At 40.3% G+C, this 20,239-nt stretch overlaps 1 protein-coding gene across 6 annotated transcripts in view; it reads right to left on the bottom strand.

Moving 5' to 3' along the window:
- OXR1 (oxidation resistance 1) overlaps positions 1–3,884 on the bottom strand; it is a 439,622-nt gene extending 435,738 nt beyond the window's left edge. For 4 of the 6 annotated variants that reach the window (XM_059395031.1, XM_059395030.1, XM_059395036.1 and 1 more), the window contains exon 1: positions 3,707–3,884. The gene's annotated coding sequence lies outside the window, so the exon portion shown is untranslated. Of the gene's footprint in view, positions 1–3,470; positions 3,490–3,535; positions 3,685–3,706 lie in introns of those variants that run through there. The other 2 variants (XM_059395032.1, XM_059395033.1) reach the window with 2 other exon arrangements.
- Between the last annotated feature and the right edge of the window lie 16,355 nt (positions 3,885–20,239).

Genomic DNA, 20,239 nt, shown 5'->3' with positions numbered 1-20,239 from the left:
AAGGTTTCACTCTGGAACATTTTATAAGGCTTCTAATAAAAATTCATCTAAAAATCCATCTAAAAAATTCATTTTTCCTCTGATTCTGTTCAATCCCTCACTACATGAAAAAATTACTAGGTATAATCTTAATTAATTTTAATTTAAAAAATTTTAATTATGTATGTTAAAGAGCAATTACCAAACCAGTTCAGTGGAAAATACTGTAGCTGAACAGTTTTATAACTTGTTTTCATCAAATATGTTTACTCAGTTCATATGTATACTATACAACCTATCATTGTAGACATTCCCAATACATGCTAGGATTTGTTTTCAAGGCTGAAAAGAAGTTCTGCTAAAAGGAAACCTCTTCAATTTCCCTAAAACAAGTATTTTTGAACATGGAGCCATTTTGCAAAGAAAACCTCTTAGTATTAACTACTCCTACTAATTTTCAAGATGAATTCCAATAGCAATATGTGAAAGTATCCTAACAAGAGTTGTTTTCATTTCAAAACATGTCCTGTGATAAGGCAGGGTTTTCAAATTCAGCCCTACTAAGATTTGGAGTCAGATAATTCTTTATTGTGGGAGACTACCCAGTGTGTTGTAGAATGTTAACAACATCCCTGGCCTCTGCCCACAAGATGCCTGAAGCACCCCCCTTCCCAAAAAATGTCTCCAGATGTTGCCAGGGTACCCTGGGCGGGGGGATCACCCCTCTAGAAAACCACTGTTCTAAGCCCATCAAAAAGATACCCTGAGGTAACAGGGCATTTCTCTCCTTCCATATTGACTAACATTTCTCTCTCCTAGTTCTGTCTCATCAAGCCATTTCAGCACTTTTTTTAAATGCCTTTACCTTAGGACAGCAAAGATTTCACTGAATATTTCTTAAAGCATACCAGAGCTTAGGAAACAATCCTCCTGGAAAATTATTGTCAAAATATGCTTCTGAGGACTAAGAACCAGTCCAAGGATATAATCCTATTTCCAGTGCAAGAGATGAAGGATAGACAGGAAAGGGTTTTCTCATTTCACATAAAATTTAACATTTTATAAATGAAGACTTCACCTCCACATGCTCATAAGCTCTTCAGGAGCCTAAATTCTGCCTTTGCGGGGGGGGGGGGGCACCCAAATCAATTTGTGCAATAATCACTCCTCCTTGACCTCCAAACAAACAAACAAAACCGAGCAAACATATAAGGTTATGTTGTATCTGTACAGCACTCCAGGGAGAACAGAACTGATGGCTAACCTTAACTACATGTTCTAACAATAATCAATGGAAAATTAAAAAAAAAAAAAAACATAGTAATAGAAGGAAAAACTGACAGCATTAAGTCCTTATTCAGTCTCCACCTTTCAGATATCCAGAATCATGGACATATTTCATAAGGTACCTCTCAATAGTTACTGTACTAGAAACTGAGAAAGCCAATGTCACATGGAATATGAGGACGTGCCCTGGCCATGAAGCTTGTTGTCCTTTCTGCTGTATAGCTCCACAGGTCAGTGACCACCCAGCAAGACAGCCCGTACCATGCTCCTCACCACTTTTCTAGAGTTCTCCCTTCCCTTCATCTGCCGCTGCCCCTGCAATTTGGATGCAGGAACTATTTCTGGTGGTTGCACAACCACCTCAGAGCCCAGCCCTCTTAGGTATCCGCAGACAGTAGGTTAGGCTCTCACTTTTCCCTTTCTGAGTCCTTCCATAGATGGTACAGGTTTCCAGAGTCCCCTTCATTCTCATTTCCCTATGTCTGGTCAAGTCTCTCTAAAAATATGGCAACGGCGAGAGAGCACAGAAAGCTGGATGGAGTCTGAGAAGGCGCAGACGTGGTAACAAATCCCGCCCCCCCCCCCATCTCCCGGGTTTCCGATCCTGTATGCTGAAGACGCTTCTTCCCTTCTTGCGGTTGGTGGGTGAAATTTTTCCGAGTCAAAGAGGCGTTTTTGCATAAAGCTTTTTGCATTAGACTTTTGTTTATTCTATTAATCTGGTCTTATTTTCTTTTTAAGTTACATTTACATGTGGGAAACTCGGAAGATCCCTGGTCTCGAAAACCCATGAGTGCTGGTCACTCTGCCGGGCTTCTGGGTCCCAATGGCCATTTGGAGCCATCATGCTTCCGGAGTCCGTGGGGCAACATCACCGCGTCACCTGCAGGGGCAGCAGAGTGAACTGCGGACCCCCGGAGTGACGCCCCAGGTAAGGAACCGAGGCCGGAGCCCCTTTGGCCGCCGGGACTCCTAGGATTTCCCCACGGCACAGAAGGGACGGCCGCCTCCTCGGGGTACCAAATCAGAGCACAAGACTGGAGCCAGGTTCGGGGTGTGCGGGGGGACCGGGAAGAGATTAGAAAGGTGCATCATTGGACGAGCAAGGAACGTGACTCTGGGGAAAGGAGATAGAAGAGACGTAGGAAAACACGTTTCCCTTAATCCCCTCCCCGTGCCGCCTGTGGATCCCAGGATCTCCTCGTCATGGAGACAGACTGCAGCAACAGACGCGACCCTGGGCTGGCAACACGCACACACTCGCGCACACACGCCCCGCCGCGAGCTGCACGCTGCAGACTTCTGCCTGACTTCCCAGCCCAAAACACCTTACCCTCCGGGCCAGACCACGGATTCCTACGGCCCAGAAGAGACACCACCCCTCTCCGTCCCCTGCCACACACACATTCGGACTCCAGACTGCACTCCGAGGAGGCCGGGAACCACTTACGGGAAGCCCAGGCAGTTCCCATGTAAATAACTGCCCTCCCGGCTGCCGATGTACAAATCTCCTAAGAGCTCGCCCAGAGCAAGCAAGGGGCCCTGCGACCAAGCCAGGTAGGAAAAGGAGGAGGAACCTGGGGTGCAAATGAACCTCAGAGGACCGCTACTAAGTATTCAGGGGACCACACGTAGCCTTAAACCCCTTCCCGAGCCTTCTGGCTCCACCAGCAGCCCGGTTCCTCCATCCGATCTCTGCACCGCTGCCCTCCTCCTCCTCACCCAAATCCCTCAACGATTTTCCAGCTGGCCCTTCCAGGCCACTTTCTGCATCCATCTCTCTCCAGACGGTTCCCAACAGTGGTCTCGCACACTCACTCCAAAGACCTTGATTCAAGGCTGCCTCGCATCATCATTATAGCGCCCTGAACCTGGCACTAAATCCCCAAATTATCCGGGTCCACTTGTTTTCTCCGGAACCTACTGTCCTTTCCACCACCGTCCTTTGCTCTCGTTCAAATCCGCTTTTCACGCGCCCCACTTTCCCTCTCTGCCGCTCCGACCAGGACACGCTCACACACACACACACACACACACACACACACACACCCCAACAGCCCCTATACTGCGCTCTCACGCCGCTCCCACCCTAACCCCCGGAGATACCCCGCTTTCCCTCTGCGGCTCTTCTCGGCCGGGCCCCCGCACCCAAACCTAGCCTCCCCATCCCGCACCAGCCCGCTCGCCGGGTCCTTTCCCCTCACCTCGCGGTCCTTCCCCTCTGCCCAAGTTGGCCCCCTCGGCCCCCGCCAGAGTCAGGTCAGCCCACCTGCTCTGCCGGCTCGAGCATCCCGGTGGCCGCCGGCTCTCAAATTGGCCAAGCGACTCGCCGAGGCGCCGGGCATTCGGGGCAGCGGCTAGCCGCGCCTCCCGCCAGCCAGCCCGGGCTCCCCCGGGCGCAGAACCTTCGTCCCACCGCCCAACCACCTTACAAACTTACTTGCCGGTCGCCAGGAGGGGGCTGCGGTGAGCGGCGGCGGGCCCCGCGGCGGCGAGTGCGCCCCTCTCGGCGGGGCTGGGCGGCGCGGCGCCGGCGCTGCGCTCCTGCGGCCGCGCGGTGAATGGGCTCAGCCTGACGCAGCCCAGCTCTGCCCGCGCCGCCGCCGAGGCCGCCGAGCGCTTCCACACATGCTCAGTTTCCGGACCTGCCTGCGTGGACGCTACCAAGGGGGGGCGGGGGGGGGGGGGGGGGGTGGGAACAGGCGGAAAGCAGCCACCAAAGGGCGGCTGCGAGCCGGAGGGTACCACGTTGGAAGCCGGGGAAGAAGACCGACGACGCGTCGCTAAAAATAGCTCCTGCGGAAACCGCGGCTCGGGCTTAAAGCGCCTCCTCCCGCACGCGCGTCCCCGCCGCCCGGAGCTCCGGAACCTGCGCTCGCTGCCGCGGCGGGGACCGGAGCGCGCGCCCAGTCCGGCCCCTGCCCGCACCTCTCAGAGCGCCTCCTCCCCAGGCCCCTGGGGCTGCCGGCGCGGCTGGGGAGTGGGGGCGTGGGGGTTACTCCCGCCCGCCGGGTAGCCCAATTTCAGGTGTCGCCAAAGACGCGGAGGAAAGTTAGGCTAAAGCGATGAAAAAGCTCTGCCACAACGAAATTGGCTCCGATTTCTGGGGGGAAAAAAAAATCATTTTAGGGGGTTGCTTGGATTTGTTAGGAGGAGGAAAGGGCGAAGACGTTCAGCATCCCAGAAAGCTACTAACTTGTGAACTTCTTTTCTGGGCGTTTATGACTCCTTGGCGCATTTCGCTGACACCCATCCCGATCTTGCTGGTTTTGTTGTTCTTGTTTTCCGAACCGTAATTTCTTTGCCCCATGTTCTTCCTCCAGCCTTTCTCCTCCAACCCGGCTTTAAACTGCGCAAAGCAACGGGCGCAAACTGGAGACGGGTGGATTCTGCTGGCAGACCCGAACTGGAACCTGGCCATTTGGTAACGGTGCGCAGCCAGGGTTCCGTCGGTCCCGTGGCAGAGGTCGGCCCCGATGTCTCTTCCTTGGTCCCCCGAGCATCCAACACTTACAGCCTCATGAACTCTCAAAGCCACCGATCCTGCAAATTAACTATTTCCCCGCTATTAATTTTCAGTATATTCTACCTTAATTCCGGATGATAGACTTTTGAAATTTTTCCACCTTTAAACGGCGACTTAACAAATGTTTCCAATTCCCGCCTTTTTCATTCACCTCTCACAACTACCCTATAAGAGAATCAATATTTCAGTCTGATAGATAAAAACTTTGCCGTTCAGAGATGCTCTTCTTTTACCAGGAGTCATACTGTAATGTTGAAACCAGAGTCAGCCAAACTAGAAATTCCTGTGGTTTCTGCATAACCTAGTACCCCAAATCTATAACTTTGCCTGAGATAAAGGCTCGGGAAATTTAAGAATAATTCTCCGTGGAGTGCTAATAATTGAAAAATGCTGATCAGGAGCTTTGTTTTACTTTTTTTTTTTTTTTTTTTTCTGATTTCCTTCTTGGCATTTATAGTTTAGATTTCCATGTGTTCTGTGGAAAGTGACATGTTACATTTTTTTTATTTATTTATTCAGAGAATTTACTGAGATCTTGTAAGGGCAATGTTTTCACTTAGAATGTATTTTATAATATTATTTTTGCTAAGGCTACTTTCTTTTGCTGTTGTTACAAATTAGTGAGGTTTTGCTATCCCCACTGATTAACTTGGGTACGTTTTTCATAGAACTGTAGTGGTATAGATCTGTTTCAGTAAAAGTTGTTGGCTTCTCTCGTGAGTATCCTCCTCCCTTTCCCACATAAAATTCAGTGTTATGTCCAGCCCCAAACAGATGATCAATTAATGTTTGATTTTTACTTGATAGTTTTTAGCTCCTTAAATCATTCTTCCTTTAAAGGATGTCTCCAATAGATGGCATCTCCAGGACTAGAGGCACTTTGAAATGACAACACCATTTTCCTAATGTTCCATGGGTGATTCACTGGGAAGATGAAAATAGAATTTCCTTAGGGCATCCATATAACTCACCCATTCCTTTCTGTAGGCAGTGAAAGAAGATGAAAAATATATTTTATCTTTATCCTGGTTGTTCTCCTTCTTTCTCTCTCAATAATTAATCCTAAGGTGGTTGACTGAATATCTTTTTGCTATAATATGACACTAAACATGATCATGAACTGGGAAGATTATGATGTGAAAGTTTAGACTTTGATTTCCTACCGAAATATGTAATTTGAAAACATTGCATACAGGACTCTTAATAGCAAAGGACAGGAACTCGGCTCTAACTAACCTAGCCAAACAAAGGAAATGCACCGGGGCACATACCTCAGAAGTACAAGGGGTGACAGGACCGAACCATAGCTTAACAGCATCAGCAAGAATAGGTTTCCCTCTCTCACTTGGTATCAGCGCTGCTTTCTGTGTTGATTTCATTCTCCATCAGACTGTGTCCAAAGTGCAGTTCCAGCCCTACACAGCTGACCAAGTTTTCGATCTTACAAAGAAAGCAAACCTTGTGCTGTGATGAGCTGATCAATCTTTGACAAAGGGCTCTGGTTTGATGTCCTGGGTTGCACCCGCACCCTTGTGTGCATCCTCTGAGGGAAGAAACCTCTCAAAAGGAAAGTATCCAGTCAGCAGCAGAAGGGGTAGGGGATGCTTGCAAGATAGAAATAATAGATAACCACCACAGCTATGTTTCCTCATAAGCAAAAAAGGACAGTAAGCTCCTGGTGGGATATCCATTGGTTTGAGTTATTCAGAAATGAGCAAAAGAATAATAAAGCTTTGAAGTGATTTTTTCTATCTCCTTTTAGGTTCAGATACTTTGATTTGCCTGCCTAAGGGTAGCAGTTAGTCTGCTTTTTGTTGCCTTTTCATCTTTATTTCAGGACCCTGGTTGTTTCCAAAGTACTGTCACTCATTAAAGTTCTCAAATGAGCCCCAGTCAGCTGAGGCCCCCCCAGTCCACAATCTGTCTCTATAGGAAAAGAACATTTCCCATATTCTTTTTTTTAATTGAAGTATAATTAATATACACTTTTCTATTAGTTTCAGGTATATAATCTATTGACTCAATATTTTCCATATTCTTAAAGCTCATTCTTTCTTTTTTGATTTCACATACTTGATCATTATGTGAACCGTTGGTAATAAGTGGGCCTTTTCTCTTCTGCCTCCAGTCTGAACATATGGGGGAAACGCTGTTCTTCCTATAATAAATGTATTATGTCTTTCATAATACATTATACAATAATGTATACACAATACAATACATAATACAAATAAAGTATTATTTACATAAATGATCGTCATCCTTTTTCTCTTTACTTATCCCCAAATCCAAGCTATTCTGTTAAATCTTATAATATTTGTATATGAATAAATGAATGTGATTCATGAATCATCTCATTTAAAGCACATTTTATAGTTATAGTAAAATCATCAGATCCAGGATCTTTTCCTTAATTTCTTCCTCAGCGGCTTTTGGCATGTGTGCTTCTAGGAACTCACAACATTTGTCACAGCACACCTTCTTAATCCACAGCTTTAATTAGTCTTCCTTTCTTTGCCTAGTTCTGTTGCTATATTTTACCCTAACGTTCTCTGCCTTCTTTTACAGTACTCTCCCATTTGTTTTAGTGATCTACAAGCCTTGGTTTCCTCCCCAACTGAACCAAGTTCATGGAGGATTGGGAATAGGGCAGATTTATATATGTGTGCATTTTTATTGTTTTCAGTGTTCAATAGATGCTTGCTGAAGCATTAACAGATTATAAGGGGAGGGTGAATATTTAGACCTGAAACAGGAAGACTCATGGAGCTAACATTAAACCCTCTGGTTTCAGGAAGAGGAAAAAAAAAAAAAATGGCCAGGGCTGATGCTAGAGGTAGAATGGAATAGGATATAGACTGCCTATTTCACCATGTTGTCTGAAGATAATGCTTTTATTTTTTTTTTAAGGTTTTATTTATTTGACAGATCATAAGTAGGCAGAGACGCAGGAAGAGAGAGAGGAAGGGAAGCAGGCTCCCCGCTGAGCAGAGAGCCTGATGTGGGGCTCAATTCCAGGACCCTGAGATCATGACCTGAGCCGAAGGCAGAGGCTTTAACCCATTTAGCCACCCAAAAGCCCGATATCTCTTTTATAACCCCTTCTTCCCTCCTTTGCTTTTTCTTACTAAATTTCTCTAACTTGGAATTTCTTCAGTACGATCTGTGCCACATCACCTAGTAGTTCTAGTTTTTCCAGATCCTGGCACTAACCATGGAGCATATTCTGCTTCTGTTACATAGAGACAGCCCATTTTAGACTCTTGGGCACTGGGCTCCCTCTCCATTGTACTTCTTTCATGCTGAACTACCTTTTAGAAAATCAGAACAAATTAAGAATGCAAAGTAATTTATAACTGGGTTCTTTAAGAGAAAGGAAATATCAAAATGGCTTCATTGAAGAGCTATTAAAAGCTTATCTTCTTGATAGCTTTTTTCCCATTGTAAAAAAAAATAATTTATAATATGGAGAATTAAGTGAGAGTAATTCAAAGCCACTAATCCCCAAATCATTTTCTCATTTTATGTATAAATGTCATAACAGATCAACTAATGATATTTACTAAAGGTATAAATGTTCATTTCTCCCTCTCTCTGTACTTCAAGGCAGAAACTGCTCCAGGTGATAGTCATGGGACATTAAAAATGCTCATAGTATTTGTGAATCAAAGATGCTTCTTGCTAAAAGACTTCAGCTATGATGGTCCTTTCCTCAGGGAAGAAGAATGTGGGTAATCACATTCTTCAAATATCAGGCTGCTCTTTACTTGCCTCTAAATCTAACACAAATATTCCTTAGTTATTGAACAAGCAGCAAGGTCTTGATACAGCTGCAACTCTTCACTTCTCATTGAGTGCACTGCTCTAACAACAAATGTTCTTAATGTATGATCTCAGATTCTCAAGTATTATCAGGTACTTCTATGTATCTCATTCGGGGTAGACACTCACTTTGCACAGTATTTGTCATTCAATTCTCATAGCAATCCACGGACGTACTTTTTTATTTAGCATCTTTTTGGTTATACATAAAGAAAACCAATCTAATCCTGTTTAGACAAAAAAGAGATTTTCTGGCACATTATTTGTGCAAAATATAACCTCTAGAAGACAGGGACATTTATGATCCTCAGAGGGCAGAAATGCTGTCATGATTCTACCCACTCGTCCTCAATATGTCTCTCTTGTGTCAGCTGTATCTTCCCACCTTGCAGACAGTCTTTCTCGACAACCTGCATAGTCCAAGAATTTCCAGCTCCCCCCATTATATAAAGATTGAATCTATTGCATTTGTTTGGTTTTAAAATGCCAAGAAAACTTAGTGACTTGCTTTCAAAAAACAAACAAACAAACCATGAAGAAGAATAGAGAATCCTGACAGACACCAACTTAAGCAAGTGATGAAAGTTATAATTGGAGATGTCATGTGGATATATTTTCCCTCCTGATATGATGTGATAAGGGCACCTTATCTCTGGGGAATTATTTCCAGAAAACTACAGTTCTGCTCCAGTCATGAGAAAACAACAGAAAGACCAAAGTTGAGGGACACTACAAAATATCTAACCAGGGGAAGCCTAGGTGGCTCAGTCAGTTAAGCGGCTGCCTTCAGCTCAGGTCATTATCCCAGTGTACTGGGATCGAATCCCATCTCAGGCTCCCCGCTGAGCAGGGATCCTGCTCTGCCTATTTGTTCTCTCTCCCTCTTGGTCTGCTCTGCCTATTTGTTCTCTCTCTCTAATAAAATCTTAAAAAAAAAAAAAAACCCTAACCAGTATACCTCAAAACTGGCCATCATGAAAAACAAAATAACAACAATAACAAACTAAGAAACTGTCACAAACCAAAGGAGACACACAGATGAAAACAGTGTTATACCCTGGACTGGGTCCTGGAACAGAAAGAGAACATTAATGAAAAAAATGAAATAAAATAAAATCTGGAGTTTAGGTAATAATAAGGTACCAATGTTAATTTCTCAGTTTTGGCAAAGGTGAGATATTAAACACAAGAAACTGGGTGAAGGCTGCACAGGGACAATTTATACTATGGGCACAACTTTCCCATCAATCTAAAACTATTCCAAAGTGTTATTTTTTTTTTTAATTTTATAAATACATTTTAAAATACAGAAAATAAAGCTAATGTTAGTCAAACAAATTTCTGGGAGAAAACCATTATCCAACCAACTTGGATTAAGTGTCCATCCTAGACCAACTAATTGGGAGGAGCAGGCAAAAATCATCCAGCAGAAAGATGTCCCCTGGGTCCCACATTTGCTCGTCTGCAATTCCCAGAGAATGGGAGAGGTGGGGAGAAGTAGACAGTTATAAGCCAGGCAGTTGTCCAGTTGGTAAAAACATGGAGGAAAAGCTCAAAGTCAAGGGAGTGAGTACTGTATTTCATCAATTCTAAGATAAAATAGCCCTCCAAGATAAAATTTAACATTTATGAAGCTGGAATGCTTCTTTCTTTCTTTTTTAATTTTTTAGATTAAGATTATTTATTTATTTATTTATTTATTTGACAGAGAGGAGAGATCACAGTAGGCAGAGAGGCAGACAGAATCAGAGAGAGGGGGAAGCAGGCTCCCCGCTGAGCAGAGAGCTTGATGTGGAGCTGGATCCCAGGACCTAGGGATCATGACCTGAGCTAAAGACAGAGGCTTTAACCCACTGAGCCACCCAGGTGCCCCTGGAATGCTTTTTTCTTAGCGATATTAATTATGGTTTGGATTTGGTGAAATATAGTAATTTGCCCATGAACATAATAAATCATGAGACCTAGAATTCAAACTTAACCAGTCTATTGTGTGGACTCCAAAACAAAACAAAACAACAACAAAACAAAAAAACCTTTAATGTCATTCTTTACAGGCTTCCCTTCATATTGGCCATAGTACCATATAACACCAGTGCTAATTACATCAACCCAACCTGCAAAAACAAACATGGAATTGAAACCATGGCAAACGTGACCTAAGCGCTTATTATTCTAATAAAATTATCACCAAGACACTAAACATAGCTAGAAAATTAGATGGAATTCTGGGAAGTTAGGACAGTCAAGGGCCAGGATTTAGGTTATTTTATGTGCATTACACAGGAAATGTCATAAAACTCCATTTTAGAGATCTCATTTTGATATCTCAACTTAAAGAGCTAGGAAGAAGATTTATTTTAAAAATAGATTTTCTTAGCCATGTACCTCATTCGTTTAATGAGATATTTTGAAACTAGGAAACGTGGATATTTATTGTTTTACCCATTTAAGATACCATTGCATGCTATTGAAATATAACCTGAAAATGAGACAAAGCCTCCATCGATTCAATTAATAATCACTTCTTCCACACCGGTTATTAGCTAACGGCCATATGAGGCCCTTGTGATATATTACGAAAAGATATACTTGGTTCCTGCTTTTGTGGTGCTTCTATTGTATAATTACAAATGAGTTAAGACCAAAAGTTGTAGGAGTTCAGAGAGCCTATGCCCAGAGAATTTCATCTGGTCTGGATGGACAGAAATGGCTTAAAGAATTGGTGCTTAAGCTGAGAGTAGAAAAGCAAGTAGAAACCTTTACTGAGCACTTGCATGCCAGGTTTGGTTTACCCAGCCTGAGAGATACTGTTCCAAGTGGCCAGCTCATCATATGTCCAGATCTCTTCCTAGAGATTTTACCTGTAAGCAGAAGTTGGAAGTCTGAACATCTACTCTTCCCAAACATCTTTGTACCTGGGATCCCAGCTATAATTTGGGTTCCACCCATCAGAAGCTCCTATTTGACTTTTGAACTTGGACTTGAGTACGTAGGAGAGACATGCTGAACTTGAGACTTGCTGGAACAGTAATTGCAGGTGTGGCAGTGTCTTCCTGATCTTTGGATAATAGCTAGTGACCCGACAGTACCCCAGTCATGGCTACAGTGGAATGATTCTCGAGCTGAAGCCACAAAATCTATGTGAAACTCCACCTCCCTTATGGCAGAGGTAACTGCTCTCCTGGTGGGCTATTTTTGGGGAGTTGTTCTGAAAGTGGTTTCTGAAAGCTCAGTATATAGAATGCTCTTCCAACTATTCTAATGATTTTTCTAAGTACCAGTTCCCTGAATAATTTCTTCTCCATGCTATAATAATCACGGTGTGTTCTATCTGCTACTGAGCCATCGATCAGGCAGCATTTGGTGCCAGAAGTGCTAGTAGACCATTAAGAAAGCATATCTAGGATCTATTGTCTGACCTGGTTTGGCTGGAAGGGTATGAGGTATTAGAAGTCCATAATAGTCACTGGGCAAGTGTTACCTACATTGTAACCTGGGGTTATTTAGATTATGACCTTTGGTTAACTGAAATGAAGTGCCCAATGAAAGTGTTTCTAAGATTCAATTAAGTTGTTCCAGTAATGAAGTCACCTTTGAAAAATCAACAATAATTTGTATAATTACTGAACTAAGATTTTGAGAATCTTCTTTTTGCAGAATTTATATCGTTTGTGCATAAATTAAACGAGTCACATGGAGCATATGATTGCAGGCACTACCTTTGTATCTTTCAAATATTTGGTGGTGATACTTTTCTCTGTGATTGCCCTAAGATTGTGGTTTTACTTTGGCTTATTACTTATCATTTTGCTAGGGAGTTAAGGACAAGGTTTGGGGGGAGGTTTACTTTGGGGGGAGTGTCTTTCGATCTTGAAAGCATCAATGAAAATGTCAGGAAGTCAATTAATAGTTGCTAAGTAAACTGTTGTAACCCTTTGCTCAGGGGTGGGGAAATTAAGCACAGAACTGGTTTGCAGAAGCACGGAGCCCCCTGTGACCCTAACTCAGCACAGAATTTCTATTTATCACTTGTGAGTGGACCACAGTGGCACTCTGGACCAGAATTAGAATGTAACAATCCCCAGAAAGGTCTGGGTACTTCACTATGCCCAATATACAGTCACCCTGGTAAATAGTTACAGGTCCTTTGGGGAAAGAGTAGGAGAAATAATCAAGTATCTACAAGGATGCAAGATTTCTCTCTGAGCGTACCCAAGCTCCAGTGCTATAACCTCAGTCTGGCAATCAGGTGTCTGAATTATTCACCACTATATTCTCAGCACATTGTTGGCACCTAAAATAAATGAGGATTAAACAGATAGGTGTGTTCTTTATGATACTTCCTTTTCTAAACCTTTCATTCCAGCTATCTTCTTCTAGTAGAGATAAAGGTTTTAGTGCTAGGCATTATGATTCAGGAAGGTTTTGAATTCTGCTAAGACAAGATTTGATGTGAAATCATTTGGAGGATAAAGCATGGTTTGGAATGGGTAACAAACATTATAAATTTCTTCAATTCTCAGTGATTTGTATTTAAAAGAACTTTCATTTACAAAAAAGAACAGAATAATTACTTACTTTCAGAAATGTAAGGAAGATATTGGTCACATAGGGCAATTATGATATTCTATTATGTACTTGTTGTTTGCTTTTACCATTTAATATTGAGCAAACATTTTTTGAAATATGAAAATGGTGCATATTTAATAAGACAAGAGGTCAAGGAAACAAAAGAAAGGAGTAAACAAAAATGAAACATCACTAAGACTTGATTTCTTATCAGATTTTGTTGAAAAGGGGGATATATAGTATTTGTTGCTTATTTAAATAAGAATTGATAAAGATTTGTTTTTTTACTAAAAATTAAATTGCATTATTTTAAACTTCTAGAATAAAATATTCTAGAAGAGAATGAGCAGAGACATCTTTCTAAATAACCAATATATTATGCCAACAGAGAAGTATCTATACAGGACACCAAGAATCGACACGTCATATTTTGCTAGTGCAGGGCAGATGAATCTGCTTTACCTGACCATCTCCCACCATCTGTCTGGTATCAGCCTAGATGCCACTTCATTGACACCCCATCCCCACCACTTAGAGTTGGGTTAGCCACTCTTCCTAAGCACTCTCATCTTGTCATAGTCTAGCATACATTCTTCTGTAATGCTTAATGGTTGCAATTTCATATTTTTTCATCTGATGTCTGAATTGAAGAGAGGGGCTATATTCTGTTTCAGATAACATCCCCAACACTCAAAGCATGTCCAGGCATGAAGCATCCACCAATAAACATGAGTTGAATAAACAAGGAGACAAAACATGACACTTAACATTGTCTCCACTGACCAGAACATCTCAGATTCGAGGGAGAAGGATCTGGTTGCACAGAGAAACAAGGTTGGAGGTTTGACCATCGGCTTAGAAGACCCACAACCTGGACTTGCTTTTTCTTCTAAGGATCAGCAGAATTTTGAACTTTGGGGAAAAGCATAAATCATAAATGAAATAATTTATAATCTGGACTTCACTAAAATTAAAATCTTTTTCTCCATAAGATAATAAATGAGAAGATGAAAAATAGACTGGAATAAAATATTTTCAAAAGAAACATCTGATAAAGAGCTGTTATCCAAATCATACAAAGAAACTCTTTAAGCTCAACAAAAAGAAAACAGCCAGATTTTAAAATGGGCCAAAGACCTTAACAGATACATCATCAAAGGAATTATATGCAGATGGCAAGTAAGTATATGAAAAAAAGCCCCACACCATATGTCATCAGGGAAATGCAGATTAAAACAATAATGAGATATTACTTCACACCTATTAGAATGACCACAATTTGGAGCACTGACAACACCAAATGCTGATGAGGATGTAGAGCAACAGGAACTCTCAGTTATTGCTGGTGGGAATGCAAAAGGTACAGCTACTTTAAGTAGCTGAAAGACAGTTTGGTAGTTTCTAGAAAACTTAACTACTTTTACCACCCAATCCAGCAATTATGTCCCTTGGTATTTACCTAAAGGATCTGAAAAATATGTCCACACAAAAATGTGAACACAAATGTTTATAGCAGCTTTATTCATGATTGCCAAAACTTGGAAGCAACCAAAATGTCCTATAGTATGTAAATAGATAACCACGTTATATCCAGAGAATAGAATATTATTCATACTAAAAACAAATGAGCTATCAAATCATGAAAAGACATAAAGTAATGTTAAATGAATATTATTAATTGAAAGAAGACAATCTGAGAAGGTTGTATACTGTCTGATTCCACTATATGACATTCTAGAAAAGGCAAAACTATGGAGGTTTCAAAAGGATCAGTGGTTCCTGGGAATGAAGTGTGGGAAGGATGAATAGGCAGAGCACAGATTTTTAAGGTGGTGAAAACACTCTGTATGATATTATAGTTATGGGTATATGTCATTACCCATATGTCTAAACTCACAGAATATTCAACAACAAGAATGAATCCTAAGGTAAAGTATGAACTTCAGGTGATTATGATGTGTAGATAGTGGTTCATCAATTTGTAACAAGTATACCATGCATATTTTCTGACCACAACATTATGAAACTTTAAATCAATCACAAGAAAAAATTTGGAAAACCACAAATGTATGGAGGTTAAAGAACATCCTCCTAAAGAATGAGTGGGGGGACGCCTGGGTGGCTCAGTTGGTTAAGCGGCTGCCTTCGACTCAGGTCATGATTCCAGTGTCCTGGGATCGAGTCCCACAGCAGGCTCCTTGCTCGGCAGGGAGCCTGCTTCTCCCTCTGCCTCTAGCCTGCCACTCTGTCTGCCTGTGCTTGTGCTCTCTCTCTCTCTCTTAAAAAAAAAAAAAAAAGAAAGAAAGAAAAGAAAGAAAAAAGAATGAGTGGGTTAACCAGGAAATTAAAGAATAAGAAAATACATGAAAACAAATGAAAATGAAAACACAATGGTCCAAAACCTTTGGGATGCAGCAAAAGCAGTCACAAGAAGGAAATATACAGCGATACCAGCCTAACTCAAGAAACAAGAAAAATCTCAAATATACAATCTAATCTTACACCTAAAGGACCTAGAAACAGAACAGCAAATGAAGCCTAAATCATGAAGATTAGAGCAGAAATAAACGATATAGAAACAAACAAACAAAAACACCAATAGAACAGGTCAATGAAACTAGGAGCTGCTTCTTTATAAAAGAAATAATAAAATTGATAAGCCCCTAGCCAGACTTTGGCAAAAGGAAAAGAGAGGAACCAAATTAAAAAAAATCATGATCAAGAGAGGAAGGATCACAAGCAACAGGACAGAAATACAAACAATTATAAGAGAATATTATGAAAAATTATATGCCAACAAACTAGGCAGTCTGGAAGTAATGGAAAAATTCCCCGAAACATATAAACTACCAAACACTGGAACGGGAAGAAACAGAAAATTTGAACAAACCAATAACCAGCAAAGAAATTGAGTCAGTAATCAAAAATCTCCCAACTAACAAAAGTCCAGGGTCAGTGGCTTCCCAGGGGAATTCTACCAAACATTGATCTCATCTTCCAATTCACTGGACTCATTTTTATATCTCCAGGCAAAAATATTCTGCCCTTTGGAACAAAGATCTCCAAATCAACAGAACTGAAAATTGCAAGGATGGCATCTTTGGTTGTGAAATGAATTCTTTGACGAGGACCAACATTGTACATGCCATGACAGTGAATAAAACATTCTGAAAGTTCAAAAATAAATAAAGAAAATAAAGAAAATTATTACTTATTCTTCTCAAACTGTTCCAAAAAATAGAAATGGAAGGAAAACTTACAAAGTCATTCTATGGGACCAGCATTACCTCAATTCCAAAACCAAAGACCCCACTAAAAAGAAGAATTACACCAATATCCCTGATGGACATGAATGCAAAAATTTTCAACAAAATCCTAGCAAACAGTATCCAGCAGTACATGAAAAAAATTATTCACCACGATCAAGTGGGATTTATTCCTGGATTGTAAGAGTGGTCCAATATTTGCAAATCAATCAAAGTGATGTATTACATTAATTAAAAAAAGGGATAAAACCATGTGATTTCTCAATACATGCAGAAAAAGCATTTTGCAAAGTACTGTACTCATTCTTGATTTAAAAAACCCAAAGCAGGGATAGAGAGAACATACCTCAACATCCCAAATTTCTGTGGGGGGATGCTGATAATTGGGAGGCTATGCATGTATACAGACAGGAAATATATGAGACACCTCTGTACCTTCCTTTCTAGCCTAAAATTGCTCTAAAAAACATAGTCTTAAAAATCTTTTGTCTTTTAAACCTTTTCTATTTTCTATGCCATTGATTTCTGCCATTATCTTTATTATTCCTTTCCTTCTAATTACTTTGAGTTTAATTATGTTCCTAGTTTAAGATGGTAATTTAGACAATTGATTTTGAAAATTTCTTCTTTTCCAGTACAGGCTCTCTAAAGCTATGTTTTCTACTAAGCACAACTTTGGCTATATCATGTATGTTTTGGTATGTTGTGTTTTCACTACTACTGAGTTTGAAATATATATTTTTTAAGATTTTATTTATTTATTTGACAGAGAGAGAGAGAGAACACAAGCAGGGGGGGTAGGAGAGAAGCAGACGCCTTGCTGAGCAGGCAGCCCGATGCAGGGCTTGATCCCAGGACCCTGGGACCATGACCCAAGCTGAAGGCAGACACTTAACGACTGAGCCACCCAAGTGCCCCTAAAATATTTTTAAATTTCTCTGTTGCTTCAAGCCATTGGCTCTTTAGCAGTGTGTTGTTCATGCTCCAAATGCTTGTAAAAAGGTGTCTACTTCTTACTGATTCCTAATTTAATTTATTTTTTATTTTTGAGATATTATATATGCCAGTATATTAACTTGTGGTGAATGTCTCACGTACAACTGAAAAGTATGTGTATTTTGCAGGTTTTTGGTGTACTGTTCTATAAATATTAATTATATGGAGTTGGTTAATAGTATTGATGAGACGTTCTGTATCTTTATGAATGCTTTATCCATAATTACTGAGGATGGAGTGTTAAATTTTCCTGTTATGCTATGGATATCTTTCTCAACTTTTGAAGGGTTTGTTCCATCAATTGTGTTGCCCTATTATTATCTATACATATTTAGGTTTGCTATGTCTTAGTAATAAATTGCCCCTTTCATTACCAAATAATAATTTTCTTTACTCTGTTTCATAACATTATTAATATAAATATTGATGGAATAATACCAGATCTCCTATGCTTTTATAACAGGACTTTCTTTACTGTTTTTGCTTTTACTCTATGTATGTCTTTGTATTTAATGTATAAATTTTGTAGACAACTTATAGTTGGGTCTTGCTTTTTTGTAATTTTTAGTGTCAATTTCATTTACATTCAGTAAAATTATTGTTACGGTTTGGCTCAAGCCCACTATCTTCCTATTTGTTTTCCATTTGTGCTTTTGTGTTTTTGATCTTTTAGTGCTTTTTTTCTTGTCTTTTTGGGGGTTAACCAACTATTTTCTAATATAACATTTATTGTCTCTACTTATTTCTTAGTTATATTTCTTTTTAGTTTAAAGATTTTATTTATTTATTTGACAGACAGAGATCACAAGTAGGCAGAGAGTCAGGCAGAGGGGGCGGGGGAAGCAGGCTCCCCACTGAGCAGAGAGCCATCCCAGAACCCTGAAATCACGACCTGAGCTGAAGGCAGAGGTTTAACCCACTGAGCCACCCAGGCACCCCTCTTTTTCATTTTTAAGTGGATGTTATGGCACTATTTCCTTTTTATTAATTTATTGTATTTTAAGTGATTACTCTAAATAGTAAAATGTATTCTTAAACTGTCAGAATCTAATTTGAATCAGTATTGTACCATTTCACACTATACTGGATATTTTCCACTTCCTACCTCTTATTCCAAACTTTTCACTTTCACCTGCATTTCCCACTTCACATATGTAATAGCCTTAGAACAATGTAACTTAATTTACTTGTCAATTGCCTGTACTTTGCATTATTGTGTAATATCCTTGGCTTCTACATATGGTATAAACCTCACCTTACACTGTTACTGTTTTGCTTTCAACAAAAGAAAGTCAATTGCCTTTTAAGGAAAAATGAGGGGGAAAAAACTCAGACTTTTACATTTACCGATTTACCATTATTTTCTGTAGCTCCAACTTTCTACCTGACCTCATTTTCTTTTAGCCCAAAAGACATCCATTTCCCATAGCACATTTCTATCCACAAGATTTTCTATGTTGAATTCCCCAAAATGGCAGTAGGATATTGGTCCTGTTTGCCATTGTGAGATCAGTTGTTTTTCTAATTTCTAATCAGTTTACAGATTAGCTACCATTAGGACACAGAACCAACATTTAACCTAATCAGCTGTAGATGAACTTTGAGGATGAGTTACATAGGACAAAATATTGCTGACTACAGCTATCTCTTCGACAGAAACTGCGGCTGGGTTATTTTAACCTATAATATTAATGCCAGCTACCATTAACTGAGAGTTTATGGGGCTTTAGTCTAGTTTGATGGCTATCAGAAATTGTTTTATCTAATCCTCAGAGTTACCTTAAGAGGTAGTTATTTTTATGTCTCAAAGATATTAAATACCTTTTCTAAAGCCACAAAATCATTTGTTGTAGAGCTGGAATTCAAGCCTCAGCTGCATGACCTCAAAGATTGCATATTCTTAAAAGCCACAATGCTGTGCCATTTCCTATAGGAGTTACTGGTTGCTAACAATGCATGCCCAGAGGACCTATTTGAAGATGTGCTGTAAAACAAAAGAATGATGAGTAGGAAACAATTGTTCATGAATGATGAAATTTTAGTTGGGACCTGTTGGCATTAGAACTTTTTAGACATACAGAGCTATCTCTAGGTAGATGTCTTACATATGGTTACAAAGTTATTCATAAATGAGTTTTTTACTAGAATGATACAATATGAGCACCAGTGTTGCATGAAATGTTGAATCACAGTATTGCACACCTGAAACTAATACTACACTATATATTGACCAACAGGAATTTACATTAAAACTTAAAAATAAAAATGTGGTAGAAATGTTAACCATGAATACAGTTATATAAATGTTCTATTTTCATGAAAAAGTTCTTAGAAAATTTAGTCTTTTAAATATATAATAGAAGGAAGGAAAGAATAATAAGCCCAAATTCAGATGAATTCAGAACTTGTCTTTGGATGGTGAAATTATATTTTCTTTATTTATGTTATTATGCTTTTTTGTATTTTTCAATACAACCCAAAAGATGGCTTTTATCATAAAAATGTCTTTCCCCTTTGATGTTATGAAAGGGGAGCTGCTACACTTGAAACATGTAGCAGCTATGATTTTTTTATTCTGTTAATACATCTGTGCAGGAGATTTTCCCTTTGACTCTACCTAATCCAACCAAAGTCCCCACCCTGCCAGGCTGGTGGGAAATGTAGCCTTCGATACTCCCGGAACTCTCCCTCATGAGAGTCCTACAAAGGCCCTGTATGTTGTATGAATAGTACAACTCAAGTCCCCATTTTTCATTGATCTACACTGATTACTGCTCCAACAGCCAGTGTCCAG

Source organism: Mustela nigripes, chromosome 3 (genome assembly GCF_022355385.1).
Source record: "Mustela nigripes isolate SB6536 chromosome 3, MUSNIG.SB6536, whole genome shotgun sequence".
Classification (NCBI taxonomy): Eukaryota; Metazoa; Chordata; class Mammalia; order Carnivora; family Mustelidae; genus Mustela; species Mustela nigripes.
This window is presented reverse-complemented; position numbering and strand designations above follow the sequence as displayed.